Raw genomic sequence first — 11,304 nt, forward strand, 5'->3', positions numbered from 1 at the left:
ATAATTACTACAAAGCACTCCTCAGTGGTACAGTTGCTCAGGTACCATAGATGAATGGAAGGATTTGATTAGTGCCTTTTGTGTCCATCACCCCTAACCCTCTCTGGTTCATTGAAACTTTCAGGAAACCCATTTGGTAATGCCTATACTATCAATGGTAAAATTATCAGAATGGTAACATCTTGCTAACAAAGTTTTAATTTGGATTTCATACTTTGAATTACACTCTGGATATACAATTTTGTTTTCAAGTGGGAGATAAATTTAAAGTATTAGATATTAATAGCATTTTAAAATTATGATGTGCTAACTGGTACTCTAAACTCTGGTTCTTCCACAGGAAAATCATGCTGAAGCAAAACCTGCCTCTTAAAAAATGTTTTTCTTAGCCAGAGCAAACACTAATACTTTTGATTAAACATTTTAAAAATACACCTTTGTTTTCTTGGTAATATCTTTCATCTTTAAAAAAAAAGTGAATTTAAGTTTTTGCAGAAGAAATTTAGAAAATATGTGCTCATATTAGTTATGAAAATAAAGAAATCAGTACCGGATCTAAATAACCATTAGAAAAAGCAAACAAACATACAGAAAGAAGAACAAAAAAAACATTAAAAGAAAGCTCCTAATCATATTCCACAATACACTTGGTCTTTATTCTTGCTGAATAGTAAATAGTTGTTAAGAACTTTTCCTGCTCACTGGAAAGGGATCTGGAGGCAGGAGCATAATCACAATCGAATTTAAAAAGAAAAATAAAACCTTACTAATAAGAACAACAGTAATTCTTTGGTAGTCCCTAAAATATAACCAGTATAAAAATTTGGTACCATGAGATTACTAAAGAAAAACAATAGTGAAAGAAAAAATCATCATCAAATTCAATTAATTCTTTCCTTACAGTTTTCAATTCACAGGTAACATATATGATTGTAAATTGCAATTCAGAGAATTTTAAGTTAAAAATGCAAATTAAATGCTTCTATGTAAAGCATAAATTAATATTTAGGTAAATTAATAACCTTTTGTTGTAGATATGTTTTACCTGATGAGGAACACAGGTAGAAAAGTTGCAGTCTGTAATGTAAGCATTCATTATGAGGTTAAATACAAATGTAGTTCTCAAATATGCTACATTTTAAATAAATAATTTGCATTATAATATTAATAATCAAATATAGTACAATTAATTTTCATTTTAATGGAACTTTCCATATTCCTATGTCTGGTCTTCTCCTCAATTGTTTAATATCTAATATTAAGAAATAATCACTGACTCCAATCTCCTGTGTCTGGTCCTCTATTCAATTGTTCAATATCTAATATTAAGAAATAATCTTTAACTCTATCTCCAGGTTTCCCTGTAGTTTCAGTGATAGGAAGCAACTTGTTAGTGTGATACTGTGTACCTAATTAAAGACAGTGCACTTAATCAGAATTAGCATGGAAAAGGCAAGGTTTTATGAATCTTCAGGTTAACCTTTCTGAATACTAATTAGCATGTGAAGTATTGAACACTAGTCCTAATTCTGAATAGATGTTTCATAAGCTTTACATTATTGGAATGTCTGTTTGATCTGAAATTTTATTTATAGGGAATGATATCAAAGGTCACACAATTTTGAAAACCAGTCTATATACACTTAATAAAACATCTCAAGTTACTAATCCTCTAAACATTAAAAAATAATGTTAGTATATGACAGCTATGATTGATGTTTAAATAACAGCAAGTATTTATTATTTGAGTATTACTAGGTAGTCAGCATGATCAACCCGATGTAAAATTATATATTAAAAATTATGTTAAATAAGAAGCAAATTAATTTAAAAGGTTGCATTTGCTATGAATATTAAATAGCAAAGAGAAAATATAGTCTCTGAAACCTAACTTTAATGCTTTTTAAGATGTTTGGTAGTGTCCAAAATAAATGTAAAGCACAGCACATTATTTTGAAGTTTTAAAAGTAGTTGAAGTGATTCTTTATTCAGTAAAAACTATTTTTGAAATGGAAACCAAACCAAAAAAAAAATTCAAATGTGCTAAAAAAAATCTTCACAATCAGTGCACAACATACACACAAATGAATTATGTCTTTGACTCATTCTGCCTGAGAATCTAAGGAACATTTATCTTGGTTGGAGCTATTTTTAACATTAGCAAAATGAATGTTTTTTATTTTTCTGAATAAAGAAGTTATGATTATTGTTTTAAAAATATGGTACAAGGTGGCCCTAAACATTCAAAAAGGGAAGGATGCTCGTAATGTTCTGCAACACTCCGTGGGGATTCTCCCATCCAACAGACACCCTTCCTGCTTCATTCTTTAATTGCAGGGTGAAATTGCCTATACATCATGCCTGGTAAGTTAAAGTAGATGTGATTGGATGTATTATCATCGTAACACAATATTTCTGCCCATGAGAAAGGTATTAAAGAGATTTTTAAAAATCAACCCTTTTAACTATAGAGCAAGAATAGCATTGAGAAGTTAGGTTTCAGAACTATTCATACCCTTGAAATGAAATTCACCTCATCAGCAGAGGAATGGATAAGAGCTGAAATGTTCAAAATGTCATGGGTAGAGAAAAAATGTGAAGAATAGGACATTCCTTGACTGGCTTCTGTGACTTGGTATCCTCAAACTTTCATTTGCTAGATACTACATAAGCCAGAGTAGAAAGCCACCCTCTTTTTGGCAAGGTTCTAAAACTGCCACAGTAAAACTCCTTTTTAATTCAATAACATTTAGAGAAATGTTCTAGAAAGAAACTTACAAATAATTTATTCAAAGACTGTGTATGTGTAGAGCAGGACCTTAGGTTCTCATAAATGGGTTGCTTATGTAAAGTAAGTTGTCAGGTCAAATCCTAGGTTTCTTATTTTTTTCTCTTTTTCATTGGATCTTTTTACATTTGCCTCAATTTCTTTGCCATTTAATTGTTTTAATACATATCATGGTGTCTAATATGATTGTCACAACAACCTGTTACATGAGAAAAACGTTATTTTGTACCTCTACTAGGTCAACACAGAAACTAAATCTCAGAAAGGTGCAGTATATTTTTTGCTATAAAGTAATTTAGGGTTTATCTTCAGATATCTCCAAATGTAGTTAACACTTCATAAAGTTTCCCCAAATGGCCAATTCACCTAGACAATACGACTCAGACTCTAAACTGAATTCTGAGAAAAACTTAAGCTTTTTATTTGTAAAAGCTTTAACCTTGCCAATTACATTACAGGAAATGTCATTTTTCATCTGGCTACAGCCAGCTTCTTATGGATCTCCACAGAACTGTTCCAATTCTCTTTGTCATGGAACTGAGAAAATTGAAGCTATTCATCAATCCCAAAGAATAGCATGCTAGGGTGTGAGACTTCAATGACTTTGTTTTGACCTTGTTTTCTCTGGTGATTCAACATAGGTGAAATAGACCTAGATGGTAAAGATTTCAAGGTCACTCTCAGATTTTTTTAAAAAGGTGTCAACTAATATTGATAGATCATCTTTATTTAAATTTGAGGAACTTTAGATCTAATGATAAATTAATGTTCTTTACTAGCACAAACTATTTTAGAGAAACAATACTTGTGGAAAAAATGATAATTTTTATTTATTTAGCTACTTCTAATTACTGATTCTTTTATGTAGTCAATTATAATGTATTCTGGAATTTGTGAGTATAAATATCTTTAACTGAATCCATTAATACTACTGGAAACTAATCTTTTGAAAATAGGTGAATAAAGTCACCTTTGTTTGTGAAATCAACATATCATTATCTTTTGGCATAGTGATATTTCTGAACTCTGTATCTTAAATTCTGAGAACCTTAGAACTAAACTTTCTATGACCTAATGGGATATGCTTAGGCAACAAACAAAATAACATCTGATTTTTTATCAACCTGTAACATTATTTAAAGTAATAAGTATACCAAGTAAGTGACTTAACAAATATTTGTTATATTGAAATGTTGACCTGGCAAGGAGGTTTTATTTTCTTTTGTTGAGAGAATACTGACCAAACACTGACATGATTATAGAGAAAAACTGCCTAACACTATCACCTCCCATAAATATTCTTTAACCTTGGAATAACTTTCTTAGTACAAAATGATGAAAGTATTTTAATAGCTGATTAATGCCATTTCTCAACTTGTGTTTGAAGGTATTTTCCCTGTTGTTTCTTTCTTTATGTTTGAACTTTGCAAAAAATCATTCACTGTGTGTGATACAAAAAGCACTTAGCATTTTAAAGTGTTACGGTTATACATTTATTGAATATTCAGGGTCATATTTCTGTTTCACATAAATTTTAGCCAACAGAACATGACCCTTAGACATAACAGAGCTAAGAGAATACAAAAGAAGTGCATCGTTTCCAGCGTAGAAATTTTAAGTCACTTTTCAAGAAATATAACCACTGAAGATGCATTTTGAAAGGTGAATTTTGAGTCTTATATGTTCTGAATAGGAGTTGTTTTATTTTCCATGGTAAAACAGATATATTAAACATGATAATATATGGATAGATGGTTGGATGGAATTATGGAAAGAGGTAGATAGGTAGATAGATGATAGATTTTCTTATATTATTTTATTTGAGTAGCTCCCTATTCTCTCTTTTTTTTAGATTTTATTTATTTATTTGAGAGACAGAGAAAGAGAGAGAGAGCACACACACAGGGGGAGAATGAGAGGGAAAAGCAGACTCCCCACTGAGCAGAGAGCCTGTTGCCTATGCTGCGGGGCTTGATCCCAGGATCAAGGCAGATGCTTAATGGACTGAGCCACCCAGGTGCCTGATCCCTATTTTCTTTCTAATCTATATAAAACTATACCTAAGGGGAAGCAATAACCAATGTGTCACTTAGGTTTTATTAATAAGTGAGGTAACTCATTCCTTTCATTGATTTTTTTGTAAAGATGTAAAATAGTTTTAAAACAAATTATTTCCAAATGTTTACACACTACCTTTTTTTATAGATGAAAATGAATCATTTCATTACAAATCAAATTTTCCAAATTAATACAATTAACAGGTAACATATTTGAACTTTTTTTTTACCTCCTCTAAGATGAAACATGTTAAAAGTGTAAATACAAAAAAATGACTAAAGTAAAACATTCAGTAAGATGTAATGAACCATTCCCTGTGGAATGTTACAATCACTGTATTCAAGGGATTTCTCTGAAAAACAAATCTTTACTTTGAATTTCAGCGACACAGATTGATAAGCTTCATGAATTTGTCAGCACATATTTTGCATTTTTCCCTTTAGACATATTTCTAGTGTTTAAAGATTTTATCTGTACCTTCTGACTATGAATCAAAAATGGCAATTTTCAGACTTTTAATAAAAACTTCAGTATGTTTTTTATTTGGCATAAGGGAGTGATAGAAAAATAATTTGCATTCTCTAAATGAACCCAAATAATAATGTTATTTTACTTCAATGCAAAATCACTTCACTATATTAATCGCAAATCATCAAGTTTTATTTATTTAACATATACTATTTACCCTACATATATGTATTTGAAAAGAGTGATCTTTGTAGACATTTGCAAATACATGTCTATAAATGCTCAAAGAAAGTCACTGATTGTACAAGCTATCACATTTGCTAAAATACAAAAGAGCACATCCAGGTGATAGAAAAAAATAACTTTTAAAGATTTTTTTTTTAAATAATCTTTACACCCAACGTGGGGCTCGAACTTACAACCCCGAGATCAAGAGTTGCATGCTCTACAGACTGAGCCAGCCGGGTGCCCCAGAAAAAAGAACTTTTAAAAATTAAAATTAGTAACCATACAGAAGACAATTTGAGCAGAATCTACAATCATGTCTAAAGATCACTTACCAAAATGGATAATGTCCATGTTCAAGTGGTTTAGGACTCTAATATAGTCTTCAAAATTACAAAATTTATAGGTCTATGACATATGGTATTTTGCCATCTAGAATGGGTACAAGATTTTCTTATTAGGAAGGTCTTAATGTCATTATTCTACTTCTGTGGCCCTTAACATCTTTTTAAATTATTATACCTTGAAGAAAAACCTTTAAATTCAATTAAGAGTTACATGAAAATACAAAATCTGAAAGAAAATGGGGGAATTGGCAGGTTAGTGAAAATGAATTCAGTTTGAAAGAACACTAAATTTTGTATGCCTGTTTTCCAATATTCTACAATATATTTGCGCTGTTTCAAGTAAATTGGTTACTGAGTCGAAATGCTATTCCTAAGCAAAGTCCTTTCAGGATTAGAGAAAGATTTTAAAAGAAGCAATGGGATAGTAAAAATAGCAAGAATGAGGTTTGGAACCAGGAAAGTGCCTAGTTTGTTTTGGGGAGCAGCATGTGATTCTACTGCAGTTAGACCATATGGTGTATTGTAGAGATGGTGGGCCAGGCTGTGAAAGGTACCAAAAGGCAGGATAAGGAGGTTGGTGTTTATTTTGGTGGCAATGAGAAAGGAGACAATGGAAGTTTTTAAGCAGGAGAACAAATGCGACAACAAAACTGAGTTGTAAAAGAACATGATGACAGTGCGGTGGACGGTATATTAATGGAAAGGAGATTGAAAGCAGGAAGGTCAGTGAGAACACTGCATTGGTTCAGAGATAGGCTGAAAGTATCTGCGATCTGGAGTAATGCTACAGGGGCTTGAGAGAAATGGATGGATTTCACACAACGTGGTATAAAGAGCTGAGTTAAGAATGTGGAAAAGTCAAATCACCAAAATTTCTTATTTATTATAATACTAATTTTAAAATGATACACATTATTTAACACTTTTCATTACATTTTTTGTAGTTGATTAAATTTTTACTTCTCTTAGTATAAAAGCAGTAAAAGAAGCTATAGAAAATTCCCTAAAATTATAACTTTGATTTAAATGTTATACATATGTTTATATATATAACAGATATGCATGCATAACATATATATATATACATACACCCCCATGCTTATGCATATATTATGGGTAGAGTATCAAAACTGCAGATACATAAGAGAACAAAGTCATCTCCTAATTTTTCAAAGTTTCTATTTATGCTTAACTGATTTGATTTTCTTAATTAGGAAATACAACATATAACTTTTTTTTTCCATATGGAAGACTTTCTTTCATATATATATAGATCTTTTCTTTCATATATATATGTGTGTGTGTGTGTGTGTGTGTGTGTGTGTGTGTGTATGTGTGTGTTTTATCTTTTTTAGGAGATGCCATCAGGTTTACTTGGAGCTACTAAAGAGAGAATGCTGAAAATGAATATTTGAAAGATGGATGTTTGCAAAAAGGTGTTATGAGAAGTAACAAAGAGATAACTGAATAAATACACTTGTATATGTAAAATATGTACAGAATTTCAAAAGCTGTATCTTTTCTCTTAAAAATTAATGTTAAGGGAAACTGACACCACATGGATACAAACAACAAAGTAGATACCATTAAGTGTTACTTGTTTTTATTTCCCTATATTAAGCTATACTGATTGATATTAATAGAAGTAGGTAATGGCAAAGAATTAAAGAATCAAATAAATCATGATCATTTGTATTTCTTTATGTTTCATCTAAAGCATTAGGTGATAAAAATATCTGATGAAGGTTCACTTTTAATTTGCTCAAGAGATAAAAAGCAAGAGTAATTTGGAACATTAAGTATGTGTGCAGTAGTCCCTCCTTATCTGTGGGAGATACGTTCTAAGACCCCTGTGGATGCCTGAAACTGCAGATAGTACTGAACACTATATATACTAAGTTTTTTCCTATACTGTATGCACATACCTATGGTAAACTCTAGTTTATAAATTAGTCACAGTAGGTGATTAACAATAAAAACTAATAATAAAATAGAACAGTTATAACAAAATATTGTACTAAAAGTTATGTGAATGTGAACAAAATATCTTATTGTGTGTACTCACCCTTCTTCTTGTTGCGATTATATAAGATAATAAATGCCTATGTGATGAGATGAAATGAGGTGAATAATGTCGGCATCGGGACATAACATTCGGCACTATTGACGGTCTAGTGATACCTCAGCAGGAGAATCATCTGTTTCTGGATCATGGTTGATCACAGGTAACAGAAAATGTGGAAAGTGAAACCAAGGATGAGGGGGGGCTACTATATGTGTATTTTGCATTCAATAAATGGTAAATATTATGCTGGCTACAGAGTATAAAACAATTGGTGGACAATTGTGCTACTGGGTATTTACCCCAAAGATGCAAATGTAGTGATCCGAAGGGGCACATGCACCCCAATGTTTATAGCATCAATGTCCAAAATAGCCAAACTATGGAAAGAGTCCAGATGTCCATCAACAGATGAATAGATAAAGAAGATGTGGTGTATATATACAATGGAATATTATGCAGCCATCAAAAAAATGAAATCTTGGGGCGCCTGGGTGGCTCAGTCATTAAGCGTCTGCCTTCGGCTCAGGTCATGATCCCAAGATCCTGAAATCAAGCCCCACATTGGGCTCCCTGCTTGGCAGGAAGCCTGCTTCTCCCTTTCCCACTCCCCCTGCTTGTGTTCCCTCTCTCACTGTCTCTCTCTGTCAAATAAATAAATAAAATCTTAAAAAAAATTTAAAAAAATGAAATCTTGCCATTTGTAATGACGTGGATGGAACTAGAGGGTATTATCCTAAGTGAAATAAGTCAATCAGAGAAAGACAATTATCATATAATCTCAGTGATATGTGGAATTTGAGAGACAAGGAAGAAGATCATAGGGGAAGAGAGGAAAAAATGAAACAAGAGGAAACCAGAGGGGGAGATAAACCATGAGACTCTTAATCTCAGGAAACAAACAGGATTGCTGGAGTGGAGAGGAGTGGAGGGGTTGGGGTAGCTGGGTGATGGACATTGGGGAGGGTATGTGTTGTTGTGAGCACTGTGTATTGAGTAAGACTGGTGAATCACAGACCTGTACCTCTGAAACAAATAATACATTATATGTTAATATTAAAAAAAAAGATTAAAAGCTCTTCCTTGGCGCTGCCTGTGGAGGTGGCAGCCATCTGTTACTGGGCATCATGGCTGCCCTCAGACCTCTGGTGAGGCCCAAGATCATTAAAAAGAGGACCATGAAGTTCATCCGGCACCAGTCCGACTGCTATGTCAAAATTAAGTGCAACTGGCAGAAACCCAGAGGCATTGACAATAGGGTGTGCAGAAGATTCAAGGGCCAGATCTTGATGCCCAACATTGGTTATGAGAGCAACAAGAAAACAAAACACATGTTGCCCAGTGGCTTCTGGAAGTTCCTAGTCCACAATGTCAAGGAGCTTGAAGTGCTGCTGATGTGCAGCAAATCTTACCGTGCAGAGATTGCTCACAATGTCTCCTCCAAGAACCGCAAAGCTACTGTGGAAAGAGCAGCCCAGCTGGCAATCAGAGTCACCAATCCCAATGCCAGGCTGCACAGCAAAAAAAATGAATAGACAGCTTGTTGTGCACGTCATATTTGTGTTAACAAAATCATAAAACTACAAAAAAAAATTAAAAAATTTAAAAAATAAAACAATTGGTGAAATTTGGTTCATCCTTTCAATGATCTTGTATTCTAGTTATTGAGATCTTTGTATCCAAGTGACTGCATATAATATTCTGTAATTGCTCGGTTGCAACCTTGGGAGCCTCCCAGGTTGAACAAAAATAAGCCTGTTACTCATGGAGGACAGGGAAAGACCAAAGAAAGAGGCAGACCACTCCACATTGGTAGGTGGCAGGATTAGTAAGCAAGGGAACTTAGTTGTGAGATTTGACTTAGGCAGCCACAGAATAAGTAGATCTCCCTACACTTATTCACAAGAATCTTTAAAGTTCACATAGAGGCCTTAACTAGGTTCAATGTACATGCTTGAGATAGTACCATCACCACACTTCTATCTCAAGGTTTTATCCTTGGGACAGCTTCTGGGCAGGCAAGCAGAACACACATTCCAAGGATGGGAAGGGGTTGAGGAGCCGTTAAGTACCCACATCTAGCTCATGGGTCAAACCTGTGGTCACGTCTTATTGGTGACCTCCTCCAATTGTATGGCGAGTTTACAAAATATTGAGATAATTCCTCAACAATTTTGATAAACAACCACTTCCCCAAGTCCCCTGAGTGACCCATCACTACTTTCCCTCCACTATCTACCTTCTGGAAAGGATCTTAGTGAGAAGGATATGAAATATGGACTTCTGTTCAGCAATCCAACTTCCCTATATCTTGAAAGAATCATTTCTTAAAAGGGAATGAATACCAAGCAAATAAAGTCTCAGTTGGGAACAAATTTACCAGGTATGAAGAAGAGCAAGGCCACTGTCACTGAAATATACTGATCAAAGCAAAGAAGGGCAAGGAGATCAAAGGAGGAGCCTACTGGACCAGCTCACTTAGGACTTCTTAGGACATGGTAAAGGGTTTTGATTTCATCATCTATTAAATAAAACAGGCAGAGGAATGTATAAACAAGAGAAAGAACAAGATCAGTCTTATATTTTAAAAATATTACATAACAGGGCACCTATTATGGTGTGGGTGGCTTAGTCGGTTAAGCTTCTGACTCTTGATTTTGGCTCAGGTCATGATCTCAGGGTCATGAGATTCAGCCCCTCATTGGGCTCCATCCTCAGTGTGGAGTCTGCTTGAGATTCTCTCTCTCCCTCTCCCTCTGCCCCCCCTACCGTGCATGCCCGCTCCCTCTCCCTCTCTCTCTCTCTCTAAAATAAATAAATAAAAATATTAAATAACATTTATATAGAGAATGGTCCAGAAATTTCTCATTACAAATTCTTTTCTAGACTCATATAATTTTTGAACTATTGAAGACCAATTGTATGATTAACTTCCATATAAAACTAAGTTCCCCAAATAGTTAATAGTCACTCAATAACTAGGGACACAGCTGATTTGGGGGCCCAGTTTTGATATCAAATGCTATTATATTAGATTGGGAGGTTAGATTCAAAAGGATTATGTGTGTTAATCATGACAAAATAAAATGGTATTGTGCCTCACGAAAATTCTCTCCACTGATCATACTTAGTGATTTCTCATGGAGAGTAAATGGGTTCCCTCTCAATGTTTTTTTCCTTCATTGTGCAAATGATTTCCAACACAGATGGCTACACAGATGCAGTAAGTTATATCAAAGAGGGAAGTATGTTCAGTGTAATATAATGAGAAGTGACTGGGGCAAATTGCTTCTTTATGACCATGAAAAAAATCCAAGTATATTTTTAATACATGGTAGGAGAAAAGAAAATAAGTT

The 11,304-nt window shown here is 33.7% G+C and overlaps 1 pseudogene; it reads left to right on the forward strand.

Annotated features, from left to right (window-relative positions):
- The first annotated feature begins 9,044 nt into the window (after nucleotides 1-9,044).
- Nucleotides 9,045-9,705, forward strand: LOC118543600 (large ribosomal subunit protein eL32 pseudogene; annotated as a pseudogene).
- The last annotated feature ends 1,599 nt before the right edge of the window (nucleotides 9,706-11,304 follow it).

The sequence above is a fragment of the Halichoerus grypus genome, chromosome 4, assembly GCF_964656455.1.
Source record: "Halichoerus grypus chromosome 4, mHalGry1.hap1.1, whole genome shotgun sequence".
Classification (NCBI taxonomy): Eukaryota; Metazoa; Chordata; class Mammalia; order Carnivora; family Phocidae; genus Halichoerus; species Halichoerus grypus.